This window comes from Abramis brama, assembly GCF_963993115.1.
Source record: "Abramis brama genome assembly, chromosome: 6".
Classification (NCBI taxonomy): Eukaryota; Metazoa; Chordata; class Actinopteri; order Cypriniformes; family Leuciscidae; genus Abramis; species Abramis brama.
The window spans coordinates 44,734,454-44,753,066 of NC_139968.1; the positions used below are offsets into that span (position 1 = coordinate 44,734,454).

Genomic DNA, 18,613 nt, shown 5'->3' on the forward strand with positions numbered 1-18,613 from the left:
GTGGCCCGAGGAAGAATCATCGGGGCTTTATTCCACACCGTCACCCTCAGGTTACCCTGGCCACCAGCCAAAGTATCACCTCTCACGGAGGCGATAGGTTGGGGTTTGGTAGAGGGGACTCCACCTCTATGGAGGTCATTGAGTCTTGACCGCAGCACCGCAATGGTCATGTTCACGCAATGAGAACATGACTCGTCCACAAATGCTGCCTGAGTGTGATCTAAACCCAAACACACTAGGCAGCGATTGTGCCCATCGGATGGCAAAACGAACCGACCACACCCAGAAGTGCATGGGCGAGACATCTTTAAAAAAACGTGCCACGTGCAAGATCTTTTGTGAGTGAGAGGAAAAAGTTCAGCAGAGTGATGAAGCGCCCAAGGAGAAGAACACACACTGCTGGCAAGAAGAGTTCACGCGTGTGATCATAGGTACTAAACCTATGCGCGTGAACTCGACAATCGATTACTATGGACTTCGACCGAAAACAGGATGTAAATACAGGTATGTGCGCTGGCTGAATAAACATCATTTTTATTCATATCTTTCACATCTACTGCAGTCAGATTCACCCGTGTTCACTCCGAAGGAATCACTCACATGACCTGTGCACTTGTAATGACACATCAAGGATGTTAAGAGGCTAAAAGCAGGTTTAAAACTTGCCCCATTGAAGTCAACAGGGTGCAAATTTTAAAAAGAGGATAACACTCTAAAAAAGAGGATTTTTGTCGTTGTTCTCTGTATTGACAGCACTCCAAATGTACAAAAAAATGAGCTCAATGTTAAAATTGACCGGAGTTCTCCTTTAATGGAACGCGTCGTTGAACCAACACACTGGAGAGCCGATTGTCTCGTAGTGGCATAGTTGCGCTACGCAAATTTCGCAGACCCATGGTATTTCCCTTGCCAGTTGCTCATTTTTCAAGAACTCGAAGGTGATAGGTTTTTAAGTAAAATCCCCATCACGTCATTCACTGATGTAACTCGCTGTGACTGAACGAAAGGGAACTCTGTGTTTGACGTGGACTTGCAGCTTTAAGAGCAGATCTGTATGTTTTTCTGTCCGTCTCCAGTTGCGTTCACATACAAATTGTGTAAGCTTATTTCATCCAATAGATAAAAGAATTGAGAAATCCCATATATTAACTGGCCCAGAGACACTCCCTCGAAGAAATCTGGACAGAAGTGGTTGAAAGTAGACAAAAGAGACAGATTAAAACACCAGGAGTAAACGTGAATGGGCCCTTGGTATACTTGTGATCCAACTGACCAAAATGCTTCTTAACACCAGTTGTAAACAAATGCTTGCAATCTTATTTCATCCCTTCCATGACCATGCGACTGAAACCAAATGTGAGACATTTAAACTGACCAATCAGCAGATTACAGCTTCCCACATCGTACTTTAGGTGTGACATTAGAGGATTTCGCACCGAAGGAACCTTTTCATATTTCATAGAACTATTGGTGGAAGTACCCAGATTTTGGCGTGTTCGCACCCGGAAACTAGGAATGATTTTAGTTTTAGGAACTCCTTTTGGAGGAACTAATTTACTCCTACTTCAGAGTCGGTCTAAACCAGCACTATAGGAACTATCCATGACGTTAGTGTTCGCTGATTGGCCGAACGCACACGAAACACCAGCACCCGACATTTAAAAAAAAAAATGGCTGTGTAAACACACAGATTAAAGCCTTTATATTTACTCTAGAAACTAACTCTACAAACATGTAAAACAGTTATAGATGAGCCTCTTAACCTTTACGCTGAGGAGAAAATCCAATGCAACTTTGAAGGGACCAAGAGAAACATGATATGTACATATGTATTTCTACTCAGCATGACTTTTAGATGTAACTAAAGTAAATTGATCAAATTATTTATTCTTGATGCAAGGACGAGGAGCAGACAATAAAAATGGACAATGAAAGTTTAATACTTGGTGCACAAAATACAAAAAGAAAGTAAAACTGGAAACAAATAAGACAGATCTCTCTCTTCATTGACTAACAAGATAGCAAAGCATCTCAATCAGCCTCTTCTTCAGCTTCCTGAGCAAGAACAGTTAGTAAAAAATGTTTTAAAAAAAACACTTGTACTTTTAAACATATAGATTATATTAAGCAAAATGAAATATGCAATATTGCACTTTGGGAAGGAAGTTTATCTTTGAGTTGCCGCCTCGGTGACTTCATAACTGGCTACAGCCGTGGTTGTAGCTGGTTAAGACAAACTAATAGGAAAGAGAGGTGGCATCGCACTTGAAAGTGCTGGAACTGAAGATAAGCTACTTAATGTGAGATTTTGTATGACTGTGTAAAGCAGATAATTGAGTGAAGCTCTTCCCACATGCAGTGCAGTGATACGGTTTCTCTCCAGTGTGGATCCTCTTGTGTGTTTTCAGGGATTCTAACCGATTGAATCTCTTGTTGCAGAGTGAACACTTGTAAGGTTTCTCTCCAGTGTGAATTCTCTGATGCCGTTTCAAAACTACAGCTGTCATAAAAGTCTTCCCACATTCAAAGCACATATGATTTCTTACACCAGTGTGTATTTTCTGATGTGCTTTTAAATTCTGTGGACGTGAAAAACTCTTTCCACACAAAGAACATGAATGTGGTTTCTCCTGTGAATGAACTGTCATGTGGCTCTTCAGGTTTGAAGCCTTAAAAAATGTTTTACCACATTGATCACATTGATGCAGTTTCTCTCCAGTGTGGATGATCGTGTGTTTCTGAAAGTGTCCTTTATGTGCAAAACTCTTCCCACACTGATCACATGTGAATGGTTTCTCTCCAGTGTGGATCTTCATGTGTTCCTGAAAGTGTCCTTGATGTCTAAAACTCTTTCCACACTGATCACATGAGAACGGTTTCTCCCCTGTGTGGATCCTCATGTGAACCTTCAGACTCTGTTTGTATGTGAAACTCTTTCCACACTGAGTGCAAGTGAACGATTTCTGAGATATTCTTTGATGTTTCTCCACTTCTTCATTCTCATCCATCGGGCCTGAAATTAAAGTTCAAAAAAAGCTCAGTAAATCAATATAAGAAAAAAAAAAAAAAAAAAAAAAAAAAAACGATGTCATAGCAGAAAGTATTTTTTATTTATTTTTTATTTCCTTTATTTAACCAGGAGAATCACATTGAGATATTATTATCTCTTCTTCCAGCGAGACCTGGTCAAGATAGCGGCACAGAGTTTCACACAAAAGATTAACAATAAGACAACACCACAATTTACAACAATCAAAAGTTAGGTTAAAGCAAATCAATTAAAACAATTACAAGTATCCTGTAAAACATTTTGCAAAAGACATTTAAAAGTGCTTATGGTTGGAAGTGCGTCTAAATTAAGAACTTTTTGCAATTCATTCCAAGCCCATGGAGCATAAAAGGAAAATGCACTTTTGCCAAACTCTGACAAAACCCTTGGGACTTTTAGCCGAATGTGGGAACCTGACCTAGTACAATAATTATTTGTATAATAAATTAAAAGATTTGATATATAAAAAGGTAATTTACCTAAAAGAGCTTTTGCAATAAATAAATACATGTGTTGCTTTCTCCTTTGATATAAAGATGACCAAGATAAAGAATCATATAAAATACAATGATGCGTCCGTGACTCTGCACCGGAGACAAAACGCAAAGCTGCATGATACACAGAATCTAGTTTTCTAAGTAGAGATGTAGCTGCATGCATATAAAGAAGATCACCATAGTCGATTATAGATAAAAAAGCACTCTCTACTATTTTCTTTCGGGCCTCATAGGGAAAACAGTTTTTTAAACGATAAAAGAAACCTAGTTTTGGCCTAAGCTTCTTCAACAGATGATCAATATGTACATCAAATGCTAATCTTTCGTCCATCCATATACCTAAATATTTATAAGAACTTTCTAATGGTAAGTCATTTGAAGTTATAATTGAAATGTCAGTTACTTTCGAGCGACCCCGGCTAAAAATCATGTATTTTGTCTTTTTTGAATTTAGAACCAATTTTAATTGCGTCAAAGAGTGCTGCAGTACTTGAAAAGCATTCTGTAGTTGCTTCATAGCTTGATTTAAGGAAGATGCTGTTGTATAAATAATTGTATCGTCTGCATACAAGTGTAATTTAGCGGAGTCTATTCCATGACCAAGATCATTAATATAAATAGAAAATAAAAGAGGGGCTAAAACGGATCCTTGAGGAACCCCAGTATTAACTTGTAGGAATGGTGAATTGTAGTTTTCCACGGACACACATTGAGTACGATCTGAAAGATAATTTTCAAACCAATTTAAAGCAGCTTCACTAAGGCCAATAAACCTGAGTCTCTGTAACAATAATTTATGGTCTACCGAATCAAAGGCTTTTGATAAATCAACAAATAAAGCAGCAGATGACTTTTTGCTATCTAGAGAGGTTATAATATCATTTGACACTGACATTGCTGCAGTAATGGTACTATGTCCTGTTCTGAATCCAGACTGATAATCATGAAGAATATTATTGGCTGACAGATATTGTTTTAATTGGTCGTTTATTAATGATTCCAAAACTTTCGCTAAATCTGGCAATCTAGATATAGGACGGTAATTGTTTGGATCTTCAGGATCTCTGCCCTTTAATAAAGGAGTAACCATTGCCGATTTCCACATTTTTGGGATAGTATTGGAGACCAGACTTAAATTGAATAAAGAGGCTATAGGTTCTGCTACGAAATCAGCTGCCAATTTTAGGAGATAGGGCTCAATTTGATCGATTCCTGCCTTTTTTTTTTGGATCTAGTTTCATTAGAGCTTCATGAACCTGTGCGGTAGTAATGGGCACAAAATTAAATGATTGTGAAAGGCAATATTGGATAGATTCTGCAGTTTCTTTACTAGTATTAACACCCGAATTAATAGACTCGGAGGTGGAGCCAACTGAAATAAAATAACTATTAAGAGTATCTGCAATAGCTTCTTTGCCCTTAACCACAATATGATTAGCTTTAAGATGGTCTGGAAATTTTAATGACAGATTTGATACGTAAGTAGACTTGACTAATTTCCAAAACTTTATGGGATTATTTAAATTTTCATTTACTGCGGACAGATAATCATCACGTTTTGCACTTTTGATTAATTTTGTGCATTTGTTTCGTAATGCTCTATAGGAAATCCAGTCTAAGGAATTGTTTGAGTTCTTTGCCTTAGCCCAAGCAGCATTCCTCTGTTTTATAAAGGTAGAAACGGTGTCATTGAACCAGGGGTTATTTTTACCACTTATCCTAAATCTTTTAATTGGAATATGTTTATCACATATGGATGTGAATGTAGATTTAAAATAATCCCAAGCCAGGGTATTGAGTTGTGTTCAAACAACTGTTATACAAGATTATGATGATTTTGATCCATTATGTCCCTGGAATTTTCCATTAAAGGAGTACATTAATGTACTAGACATTTTTTTTTATTCATTAGAGTCACAAATCTATAGAGCCCCTAATAAAGGGACATTATGATGGGAGGAAAAAAATAATATTTCAATGCTTTTGTGTTCCCGCAAGACACTTTTTGATACTTTTTTTGTTACATTTATTTTAAAGGTCCCATTGCATGAAATTTTCACTTTATGAGTTTTTTTAACCTTAAAGGGTATATTGCAGGTTAGAAAATCAATGACGCTGTTACGCTGCACAACGAAGCTCTTACTGTACTTACCTCATGTTTGCATTGGTGAAATCATTATTGAGAGTGCAGAAACTGTGTTGCAATGATCTTCATTCACGCGATCAACAGGCTGTCATCTGCTCAATGCTCTTCACTGCAACCTTTTATGTGATGGGAATAGATCTAAATACTTAAACTTCTCACGATTCGTTAATCTCGATAGCTGTAATAGTAAAAACGTATACTAGCTGTAATAGTAAAAGTTTTCAAGAGAGTTGACAAGTAGCCTAATGCTAGATATTTCATATGCAAGCATGTCAGCCAATCACAGCAGTGGGCGTTTACACTGAAGTCTCACAGCAGCCAATCACAGCAGTGGGCGTTTACACTGAAGTCTCACAGCAGACACGCCCCTTCAAAGAGAGCGTTCAAATCAGAGACTTAAATCAGGCTAGGAAAAATGCCTTTTATTTCTAAATTATAACAACTTTTGATCAAAAACATACTAACATTATAAGGGCACCCCAGGAAACATTCTAAAATAATAAAATAATCCATGCAATGGGACCTTTAACATTTTAAAAATACGCAATAATGCTATAATTTTAACACTCCCTGTTTACACAAACTACACCATGTGTTTCAGCTTAAATCAGCTTAAAACCAATCCAAACACCGCAGCAAGCTAAGACATGTGGGTTTATACTGAAGACGTGTCACGCTGAACCATTGCACATGATGGGATGTCTTTATTGTTCCATTTCACAAGCTTAGAAAGAACCAACACTTACTTTAATAGTTGCATTTCATCAGCCGTGCGAAGATACCTCAGACAGTGCAGTAACAGAAGATGAAGACGATGGTGACGGTCAACAGAAAGTTTCTCCACATGCTCACTCTGCAGCCATAATCCAAACACACCACCGTGCCACACAGGTGAGCACACACACTAAATACAGACACCACACCCCCGGTGACACCCACAGTAATCAATGATGTCACTATGCGCATGCACATACACAACAGTATAGAAAAAGGAGGAAATATCATAGAAGACAAGTCAAACCCAATATATGGCTCCTACATTGCTATTAAGAAATTATTATCTTGCAAATTTAATCTCGCAAGCCACTTCTATGTATAATAATATTGAACCATTTGTCTGTGATGCATTTTTGCTAAAGAGAGAGAGAGAGAGAGAGAGAGAGAGATCTTTCACGCGGAGCCACGGCGCCCACAACACAACAGCTCTGCTTAATGAGTGACGATGAGGACAGAACTAAACACTGAAACGGTTACACTTCAGATCTTTGATATTAAACTCATTTTATTTTAGATTTAGATGTTGGCTTCCAATGATTATAAAAAAGAAGATATTTGAGCCGCATTCTGTCTAGCGCAACTTCCTTCCCTTCACAGCGGTGCGCTGCGGTCATTTCTCCCTAAAACCCAAACATAACGTCAGAATCTGCACAATCGGTGATTGTTGTAAAATGTAGTCTATACTGTTGCTAAACTGCGGGACACGTTTGATAATAAAAGGTTATTAAAAGTACCAAAATTGGCGCAATAGACGCTGTTCCAAATGCACCGCGCGCTGCGAAACACACCGCAACCAGACAAGCAACGTATATTTTGGGCTTCGTGTGCGCATCTAAACGATCAAATATACACAAAAATGTCAAAATGGCCGTCTTGGAGATTCACTTAAACAGTTTATTCACTCAAATGCAGTTTAATGTCTTTTTAGCCCATATTACTCCTGAACAGTAATGTCAATAGACATTACTGAAATTAAAGCACTGGGTATATAATTTGTATATTAGTTTTATTGTATACTTTTTTTGGTTTGACCATGTGTTTGCACCATGTGTGTTTTGGTGTCCTATGTCTTTTGTATATAAAACCAGTGTTGGGGAGTAGTTAACTACAAGTAGCGACGCTACTAACTTAACTACATTTTTCAGTAGCTTGGCATTAGCTCAGTTGCTTTTTAAACAGTGTAGCTTTTCCAGTAGCTAACTACTTTTTGCAGCAAATAGCGGTGTAGCGCGAACAAAAGCTACATTGCGTTTTGTCGAGCCTGCGCGAATCAGCGCGATGCAAGGATATTCTTCTTCTTGTTAGATTAGTAAACTAATTTTTTGCCATTACCGCCACCTGTTGTTTAATCACGCATCTTGCAGGTAATGGTGCACTGACGTACAGAAGTGGGTTGACACACTCATATTATCCATTATGGAGCAAGACGTGGCGGCAGATTTGGAGGATGGAGAAACAACTAACGTTAATTACCCATGGCCTTATTTGTCCAAGTTCATGTCTCTCAAAGAAACGACAAGTAAAGGTTACACTTTTGTATGCAATCTTTGCAAACCAAAGTTTAAAACGCTGTCTACGTCGAAGACCTCAAGCACAAATTTAAGGACGCACATAAAGGTGAGTAATGGCCATTTTAAATGTATTAATTATCCTGCTTTATTGCTCTCTATGTTACATCAAATTTCTATTTCTGATTTAATTACAATGACCCGCCATGATCTGTCCGCCAGTTTGGTAATGAACATAAAAGACCACTAACGTTTGCACCATCGTGTTTGTCAGTTGAACAAAAAATGTAATCTTAGTTTGTTTATCGCACGACAAAGGCTTTGATCTAATTAAATTGCTGTATAGATTTGTTGTGACTGGTTTCAGAGTGAACCGAACTGTGCTCACAAGCAGCTTGTGATTCACGTTCTTCTTTCACAGTAAATTCTGCGTGCATTTTCAAATACCAGTTATGCTGTTTAACGTTCACAAAACTTCCAACATTTGTGTGGGCAGCCAGATAATTACAGCATTTCACTCGATTTTTAATATAAAAGCGTTCTTAATGTTATAGAAACGTAAAGGTCTCGTCACAGTTTTCCGCCAAAATAAAAGCTCAAGTGTTTAATCCTTTCAAGTGGAGAAATTAAGACAAGTGTTATCATTTAGCTACCTTAGTGTAAAATGAAAATTAATATAAAAAGGAAACATTCCTTTATGTTGTTGCGCAGTTGTATTATTAGTAGGCTTATATATTTCTGTCTTGCATAATCATAATTTAAAAGTGTGGCATTTAAAATGTGTTTTTCTTTCTAATTTCTATTTCTTTTCCCTTTATCCTATGCCTATCAGAGACTAAACTGAATGAGTTACTGAGAATGCAGCAACAATTCAGTAAAAAGATAACGACACCCTCCATTCAAGAACAGAGTTCCTCAAGCTCATCAAGACCAATTCAGTATTTCATGAGTATTTCAGTATTTCAATTCAGTATTTCACCAGTTTCCCAGGAAAAATTCAACAAGCTGGTTCTGAATTCTGTTATTCAGGGGCTTCATCCCCTCAGCATGTGATGTCTAGAAAGACATTAGTCAGAATGCTAGAGGATCAATACATTTCCATGAAGGCAGATATGTGTAAAGTTTTGTCTGAGCAGGAATTTGTAGCAACAACCACAGATGCATGGTCTACAAATCACAAGAGCTATCTGGGAGTCACTGTCCATTGGATAGATTCAGACACACTTACCATCTCTTCCGGGGCTTTAGCTTGCCGAAGGATCAAGGGAAGGCACACTTATGACACTCTGGCAGAGATGCTTGAAAGTGTCCACATGGAATTCAGCATTCAAAACAAAGTTGTGTTAACCACTACAGACAACGGTTCAAATTTTGTAAAAGCATTTACTGTGTTCGCAGCTGAAGAAAAAGTGACTGAAGATGATGAAGAAAATGATGAAGAGGCAGATGTTGAGTTCACTGATGTTGCAGCATTTCTACAAGAGACCAAAAAGGATGACTACCACTTGCCAGCCCATCAACGCTGTGCCTGCCATTCTCTCCACTTGGTTGCAACCAAAGATGCTGAGGCAGCTGTGGAAGATTCTTCATTTAAAAAGATTTCAAGGGCAGCTTTCGCCAAATGTCAAAGCCTTTGGAATAAGCAGAGTAGAAGCACCCAAGCTTCTGACAACATTAAAGACAGACTTGGATGCATGCTGGTTGTGCCTAATGTAACACGTTGGAACTCTACATATAATGCAATGGATCGTATGAAAACTTGCATTGAAGAGAAACCTCAGGAGCTCCATGATGTTTGTGAGAAAATTGACATTCCACGACTGAAGCCATCAGAGATTACATTCATCAAATATGTCATGGTGAGTTTGAACTGTCTAAGATGTATTGAATCAATCATTTTATGTAAATATTTTTAGTGTTTCATAGAATCCCATATTTGTAAAATAAAAATATTTTTGGTATATACTGTATTTTAAATACAAATTTTATTAAAACCAATAACTTTAGTAGCCTAATTCTTTAGTAAATTATTTTAAAGTTAATTACCTATTAATAACTCTTAAGAATATAATAATCAACATGACTTATGCATCCTGTGATTTTCATCATGTATTTTTGCACTCATGCATACAGCCATGTTTTATGTGTAATTTCACAGGTGATGGCACCAGTGTTCAAGGCCCTAGATGTTCTCCAGTCGGACAAAATGGCATACCTCGGAGTCTTGGTCCCCACAATCAACATTCTTGTTGAGAAGTTGCAGTCACTCAAGCAAGAAAACCTCCAATTTTGTGGGCCATTAGTTAATGCCATCATCAGTGGTGTGAACAGAAGGTTCAGTTACCTTTCCGGTAAAAAGTATCTCATGGCAACGGCTTCACATCCTATGTTTCGTATGTCTTATATACCAAATTAACAAAAAGATGACATCATCTTAAGACTAAAACAGGAGCTTTCAGCAGCACACAGTCCACATGTTGCAGAGACAATTGTTTCAAGGAAGCCAGAAAATGAAAGCGATGAGATCACAGACTTGAATTGAACATTTGATCACAGATGAATTGAACATTTATCTACAGTCTACCGCAAACACACCTGATAGTGCTTCCCAGCATCTATCAAAAATGAAGAGAGTCTTCATTAAGTGCAAAACTGGTGTCCCTGCCAGTGCCGCATGTGAGCGGTTGTTTAATGTTGGAAAGGATATTTTCCTGCCAAAATGCAACCGTCTTTCCGACAGTCATTTTGAGAAACCTCTCTTGTGTCGAATTAACAGGTCAGGCACTTCTGCTTCAGTTTAGTTAAGAGAACAAATTGAGTTGCCTATACATTTTGTTATTGCCTGCTCTTATTAGAAGGACACTGCACCTCAATTCTCGACTGATGGTGTGAAACCATTCCTGTTTTGCTTGAGTGGTATAACAATAACAGTGACTAACTATGCCAGTTCAACTAAAATACTTAACATTTTCCAAGCGTTTTTACTCTTCAGTTGAGGCTTTTGTAACATTACAAATTATAACATTTTGACCCTTTGGAGGTTAATGTTTTGGATGAGGTTTCAGTCTACTGCAACTACACCGGATAGTTCTTTCCCTGCCAGTGCCACATGTGAGCGGTTGTTCAATGTATTTTCTTGCCAAAATGCAACCATCTCACAATCGGTATTTTTGAGAAAATGTTCTACATGCAATTTACGTTGGATGTATATTTTGTTCTTGCAATGTTGTATTTGTTGCAATTTTGCACTTTTGACAAACAGTCTGAGATATTTGAGTGTTGTGTGTAGTGCTGGGCGGTGTTCCGGTTCATACCGAATACCGGTGTTTATTTTTGTTATGATATTAATTTTTTAAATACCGCAATACCGGTGTATGTCGCTTTAATAGCGATCGGAACGCGGCGCGACACTGTTTGAGAGGGTCCTTTCACTGTTGCACTGTGGTGACGCACGTGTTACTAAGGGGCTGTTTACACCTGGCCACTTCATGCGTTTTCTCAGATCAAGATAACTATCTGATTTATCAAAACGATTCCATTTACACCTGGTCACATAAATGTGTTTTTGCGAAACGGATTTAAATCCGATCTTCAATTCCCGTGCTTTATGTAGATTTAATGGAGCAACACGGAAAGAAACAGATATGAGCTGCATTTTATTGATCATCAGCTAAAATTTCAAAATCAAAGACCGCAATAATAGAGAGCGGCAACAGCCCTGGTAAGATCATTTCGTTTCTCTACTTTTAATGATGATGATTGTGTGTTAAGCGTCTCACTTTTACTTTTGATTTGCGATAGTTTACTCGTTGGCTTAAGTTAATGAATATATGCTCAGCTTCTCATCTGCGGTGATGCGTGTTCCAGTTGCGTCGTCATAACTGGCTATAAAATTACATATAACCTATAACACGCTCTCACACGTTTATTTTTTTTAGCATTTTTGGGAGGAGTACAATTTACATATGTGGTTTCAACAACCAGATGCATTTACACTTTTCCAGTTCGTCTGGAATGCGTCTCAGATCTCCTCCTGAAGTGGTTTGAGCGATCGGATTCAAATCCGTCTCGAATGCATTTCGGAGGGCATTTAGCAGTACACCTGGTCTTTTCACGATCGGATAGCTATCCGGTCACAGAAAACGCATGAAGTGGCCAGGTGTAAACAGCCCCTAAGCGTGACTTTGAAGATGGATAGGTTAAACTATAATTGATAGCTGTCAAATTATATTACAGTGTTTCCCATACATTGGTTCACAATATCAACACAGCCTTTTGGAAAATCTGTTTGTGGTTGGCATTGACATCGTTGAATAAACATGAGCACTGCACATTTCAAAATCAAAAGGCGGCGCGGGTGTTTTTATATGAATGTATGTGAAGTTAACTGACGGTCTTTAGAAAAGCTTCTTTGTTATTACGATTGAAGAGACAAACAACAAGCATCAGTTTTACGAGTGCCCTTGAATGCACCGCTAAAGCCAGCGCGCACACACTACCAGGGACGTGGGAACTATGTTGTGAGAGGGGGGGCGGCGTTTCCATGGTGACGCGTCATTGCTTGTCACGTGACACACCGCAGCAGCAACAGCGCTGAATGAATGATGATCTGCTTTTATGTCATTTTTCCTTTTTTATTCAGAATATTCACAAATGTGTTAGCTATGGCATGAAATATCTGAAAAGTTGTGATATATGACAGCTCTGAGCGCGCCTGTCTCTGGCTAAATTCAACATTTGAATTTAGCAGTTGATCATGTGATGCACTTGATCGTACGCTCCAGGGACCAGCCTAGACTGATTACACCTGTGTGATCGTACGTGCGAAAGGCTTAAAAACAATACATTTTCTGACACAAAATTTTGAAATGTAGGCTTAAATCAAACACATTTTAATTCAGATTCTGTATTATATATATATATATATATATATATATATATATATATATATATATATATATATATCATATTGTATCGATATCGAGATATCTGGCATGAAAATCGAGATATGAAATTTTGTCCATATCGTTCAGCCCTAATCGTTATTTATCTTTCCTGATAAAGTAGCGTTTATGAGCGTTATGAGCTTACCGGGGAAACCGCTATTTCTGCCACTCCTAAAGCGCCTCTTACACCCAGCCATGCTTGGGGAAAAAAACCCGTCATATACCATGAAACCAGTGTAATTTAGAAAAATACCGTGATGTGGATTTTTGGTCATACCGCCCAGCACTAGTTGTGTGTAATAAAACAATACTCTTTGAAATCATAATTGTATTGCATTGTTTTAAACACTAAATATTTTACTTAAAACATTCCTCAGACACTTATTCAGTTATTTACAGAGGTGGACGAAGTACACAACTTCCTTACTTGAGTGAAAGTACAGATACTACTGGTCAAATATTACTCCGTTACAAGTAAAAGTTGTAAAGTATCAAAAGTAAAAAGTAAATGTCAATGCATTGTTTTATTATTGTTGCATTGTTGTGTGTAATACCTACAGTACCTTATGCCTCTGAATCTATGCCTGCACTTATATTAATATCACATTTATTTCTAGAACACAGTTCCAGTAGTGGAATTGAATGTGAGATTGAATAAGTGCTCTCAATAACGTCCACAATGGTTTCGAACACCCAAATGGCTGTTCCCTCAAATATTGCCCTATTTAAAGTTTTTTGGCTTTTAGTATGAATATGTTAGCCTTACTGTTATCTATAAGCTAGTGTGCTCCAAAAAAGTGACAAAATTCGCATTTAGAAGACCAAACCCAACGTTGAAAATGAAAATCAGGTTTATGTCAGAATCCAATGTCAGATTGACGTTGATCTCCAACATTGGACAGACGTTGTATTGTGGTTGAAAATGAAAATCGGGTTGACGTCAGAAACCAACATCAGTCGGGTTCTGACGTCAACCTGACTTTTATTTTCAATCAATATCCAACGTCAATCTGACGTCGGGTTCTGATGTCAATCAGATGCAGGGTTCTGACGTCAACCCGACTTTCATTTTCAACCAAAATGCAACCCCTGCAACCAAAATCATCCACTGACTGATGTTACTTTCTACTCAAGGATCTGACAAAATTGTAGTGGAGTAAAAAGTACGATATTTGTCTTTCAAATGTAGTGAAGTTAAAGTAAAAAGTTTCCAGAAAAAATAATACTCAAGTAAAGTACAGATACTCAAAAGGTGTACTTAAGTACTGTACTCAAGTAAATGTACTTTGTTACTGTCCACCTCTGGTTATTTATAATATACGTTGTTCAAAAAAATCAAAAGTAGTTTCAATGTAGCTAGCTACTTTTTGATAGTTACTTGTAGAGTAGCTAACTACTTTTCCAAAAGGGTAGCTTGACTGTAGTTTAACTACTTTAACTTACGAGTAGCTTGTAGCTTGTCAAACTACAGTTTCAGAGTAGCTTCCCCAACACTGTATAAAACACAAAAGCCTGCACCCTTCTGCATAACATGTTTTATTTGTTTTGTTAAAGCATTGATTTTTCTTTTGCTATAGATATTTATTTTTTATTTATTTATTTTTTATATAACAAAAATAAGAATACCGTTAAAGTACCAGATTGATAAGGAGTATAGGTAAGGGTAGTAATACCGTTAAAACCTTAACGATACCCATCCCTAAATCAGGAATAAACACCAACCTCTTTGTTCTTCAGTGTGTTTCATTCTGCAGTGTTCTGGATCTCTCATGTTCTCACTGTCCTTCAATAAACTCTGTCTTTGCAGATTTCAGCTCTTCCTGATGGTTTGATGCTCGTCTTCACTTGTAGCTGATGGGAATATTCCAGCATTTATTGGTGAATTGCAGTGAGAGGAGCTTCACTGAAGGAGGAGGAGCTTCACTGAAGGAGGAGGAGCAGATCTGACAAAAATCACTTACTGAGTTAAAAAAACATAGTCCACCCACTTTAAGTATTTATGGTCACATTATAAAAAATTAAGAATAAAAAAAAAGATTAAAACATAAAAATATATGTTGCAAGAAACAAATGGCACACCAATACAGTTAACTCAACTTTTTTTGTTTATTGTGTTGCATATGAAACATGGTTCATCACAGATTATTGAAATAAAAGCCATTATAATACTTACCTATATCTTGTAGATGTCACAATAGCTGATCGTGTCGTTTGCTCAAATCTGTTGACAATAAAATGAGCTTAATGTGGCAATTTACAGATCTGAAGACATCAGCATAATGAATGAGGTGAAAACAGGATCTATTGACATGAAATAAAGAAGCTTTTCAGCTGCTCTGATAATAGTGATGAGCCATAGACTATCAATACTCATTCAACAAGAATATAGAGAATACAAGAATGATACAGAAAATATATAACAACAGTAATATAAATATAAAGACAGACACTGACGAAATTATCAACCCTTGTACTTTGTCCATATGAATCCGATTCCCTAATAACTTCATAACAAAGTAGTTCGCTAACATCTTACCGTTTTGTATGGGAAACGAAACGGACACACGATGAAAAACTTTCTGAAAAGAGCCCGTAATATGTTGCGTAAACTGTATAGTAGTTACGTGATTTAACCATAGACTGTAAAAAATAGGATTTAACGTGTGAACTGTTTACCTCAAAAGCCTCAGGAGACGCGCGAAGGCGAGAGTGATGACGTCATCACCACGAGACGAAATAAATGATAGATTATCAAAACTAATTTTTAAGCATATTTTTTCTCCACACAACTCTGTGATTTGGAGCAAACATATATTACGTTTAAAAATAAATCTTTATTTTACAGAAACTGGTACAATAACAGTATAATTTTGGTCAGACAGTTATTTAAGAATAATGAACATCTCTTTACTGTGAATTCCTTAATCATTATAAGGTCCCTGTAACTACTAAAGAGTTTGCTGTAGTATTTGATGCCATTCCCAATGGCCTTATTCAACTTTTATCAGGCATGTTTTTTAAAAGTATATTCTGCTCACCAAGGCTGCATTTAAAAAAACACTAATATTGTGAATTTTTATTACAATTAAATAAATAAATAATAAAGTCTTATTTGTTCCTGTGACCAAAGCTGAATTTTAGCATCATTACTCCAGTCTTCAGAGTCACATGATCCTTCAGAAATCCTTCTAATATGATGATTTGATGCTCAAAAAAACTTTTTTTTTCAGGATTCTTTGATTAATAGAAAGTTCAAAAGAACAGAAATATAAATCTTTTGTAATATTAATCACTACCGTTCAAAATTTTGGGGTCAGTAAGAAATTTTATTTAATTTTTGGCGGGGGAAAGAAATAAAATAAATCAATACTTTTATTCATCAAGGATGAATTAAATTGATCAAAAGTTACAGTAAAGACATTTCTAATATTACAAAAGATTCTATTTCTAATAAATGCTGTTATTTCTGTTTCTATTTAGATGTCTAAAATGGGATCATCAACATGTGAAAAACTACTTAAACCCAAAATCGTATCAATTTATATAGAGATTTCTGTAACTTATCCAACCATACACAAAACAGATCAGACATCCAAGAAATGCATGCTTACTCAAAATGACATTGCACTAAACATGATGCAAGTAGTTTTACATTTTGTTTACCCAGAAAACTAACATATCTAGCATGAAGTTTTGTTCTAGCATTAACCTTACCTAAAGTTTTCATAGCCATACTTGCACCACTTAAATCATTGTCAAGGACACAGCCAAGATAATCAACACTATTTCTGTTTGATATTACACAATCCCCTACCTTGACAGACAGGTTAGGAACCTTGTTCAGTTTACTTTTAGACTCACATAACATGATCCCATTTTTTACCTAAATGCAATAAGAGTTTATTTTCAGAGAGCCAGTCTCTTACTTTATATAACTCCTCATATCACTTGTATTTTACTGACATCCTTGTCTGAAACCAGTAAAGCAGAGAACAAATTACAGTCACAAACTGCTTGCATATCATTTATGTATAGGAGGAATAAAAGGGGGCCTAAGACACTTCCCTGGGGAACTCCATTATTAATAATTGTTTATTCAGAGAGAAACCCATCAATTTTCACACTTTGAATTCTCCCAGTTTAATAAAAGTTCAACCAGGCTATCAGCATACTTGGAAAACACATGACACTTAATTTATCTTACAGTATTGAATGATTCACTGTCAAAAGCTGTTTGGAGATCCAAGAGTACCATTGCACACATTCTCCATCAATCTGCTTCCTTATAAAATCTGTTAAATACAATACATTTACATTTTATCATTTAGCAGACGCTTTTATCTAAAGCAACTTACAAATGCAGAGAGCAATAGAAGCAATTAAGTCAAGTCAAGTCACCTTTATTTAAATAGTGCTTTTACAATACAGATTGCATCAAAGCAACTTCACAAACAACTTCAAGTTTGTTTCTAGAAGAAAATTGCGTCTTCGACCACCTTAAGAAAGGCAGATCAATAATATTGTTGAATATTAAATGTCCCCAACTAAGCAAGCCAAAAGCCAATAAATGAGGAGAACAATAGAAGCAATCAAACTAACAACAGGAAAACATTAGAATTAACTAATTATTTATTCTTGATGCAAGAAAGAGGAGCAGACAATAAAAATGGACAATAAAAGTTTAATACTTGATGCAGAAAATACAAAAAGAAAGTAAAACTGGAAACAAATAAGACAGATCTCTCTCTTTATTGACTAACAAGATAATAAAGCATCTCAATCAGCCTCTTCTACAGTTTCCTGAGCAAGAACAGTTAGTAAAAAAGTTTTAAAAAACACTTGTACTTTTAAACATAATAGATTATATTAAGCAAAATGATATATGCGATATTGTTCTTTGGGAAGGAACTTTATCTTTGAGTTGATGTGAATCTCACAGTTAAATATAAACTATTTAATGTGACAAATGTTGACAATGTTTCTTTTATACTGTCGATGGCTGTGGCCAGGACTGTAGAGTTCTAGAATCGCCGGTGTCCCAGATATGAGGTAGTTCAGGGGGTTCGGAGTCATGCTCCCCCGAGAAAATACATATGTGCATTTCCAGACATATGAAGGCTAAAATCTCCATCACTCTTTCTTTTTCTCTCAGTCTCTCTACTATGGTCTGTCTTTTCCCCTCCTGAAGCTGAGCTTTCTCTGATATTCTTTTGATTTCTGTCTGTGTCAGTGAAGAAAGTAAACATAGGCTCAACTGATATTCATATACATCAGTTTTTCTGATTATTTTTGTCGGTTGTTTAACATTTCTATCCTAAAATAGCTGTCAAATATGAAATGTTTAGTTTAGCTATATTTGATCTCACACTTCATGACCGTTAACTGAAGCGCTAGAATATGCGCTCAGCAGCTTCTGTGAACATAAAGCCTGTCTACTTTAATTTGATTGGTCATCTCAATATTCTGATGTTGATGAGCGGCGACAGACCGCAGAGCTCAGATGAGAAGATCTTGGAGCTGTGCAATATCCTTGCAGCACTAAAGTAGAGTTAATACTATATTAGAGAATTATTTCACAACCTTTATTATATACACCTCGGAAATATACTGAAGTCTGGACCTCGGTGACTTCATAACTGGCTACAGCCGTGGTTGAGGCTGGTTAGACAAACTAATAGGAAAGAGAGGTG

The 18,613-nt window shown here is 36.7% G+C and overlaps 1 long non-coding RNA gene across 1 annotated transcript; it reads right to left on the reverse strand.

Annotated features, from left to right (window-relative positions):
- Positions 1-1,918: 1,918 nt before the first annotated feature.
- Positions 1,919-15,622, reverse strand: LOC311084943. The gene is made up of 4 exons (XR_014606678.1): positions 15,460-15,622; positions 15,097-15,144; positions 14,646-14,846; positions 1,919-3,013 (listed from the first exon to the last, which is right to left on the reverse strand). It is a non-coding gene; the product is annotated as an uncharacterized lncRNA (long non-coding RNA).
- Between the last annotated feature and the right edge of the window lie 2,991 nt (positions 15,623-18,613).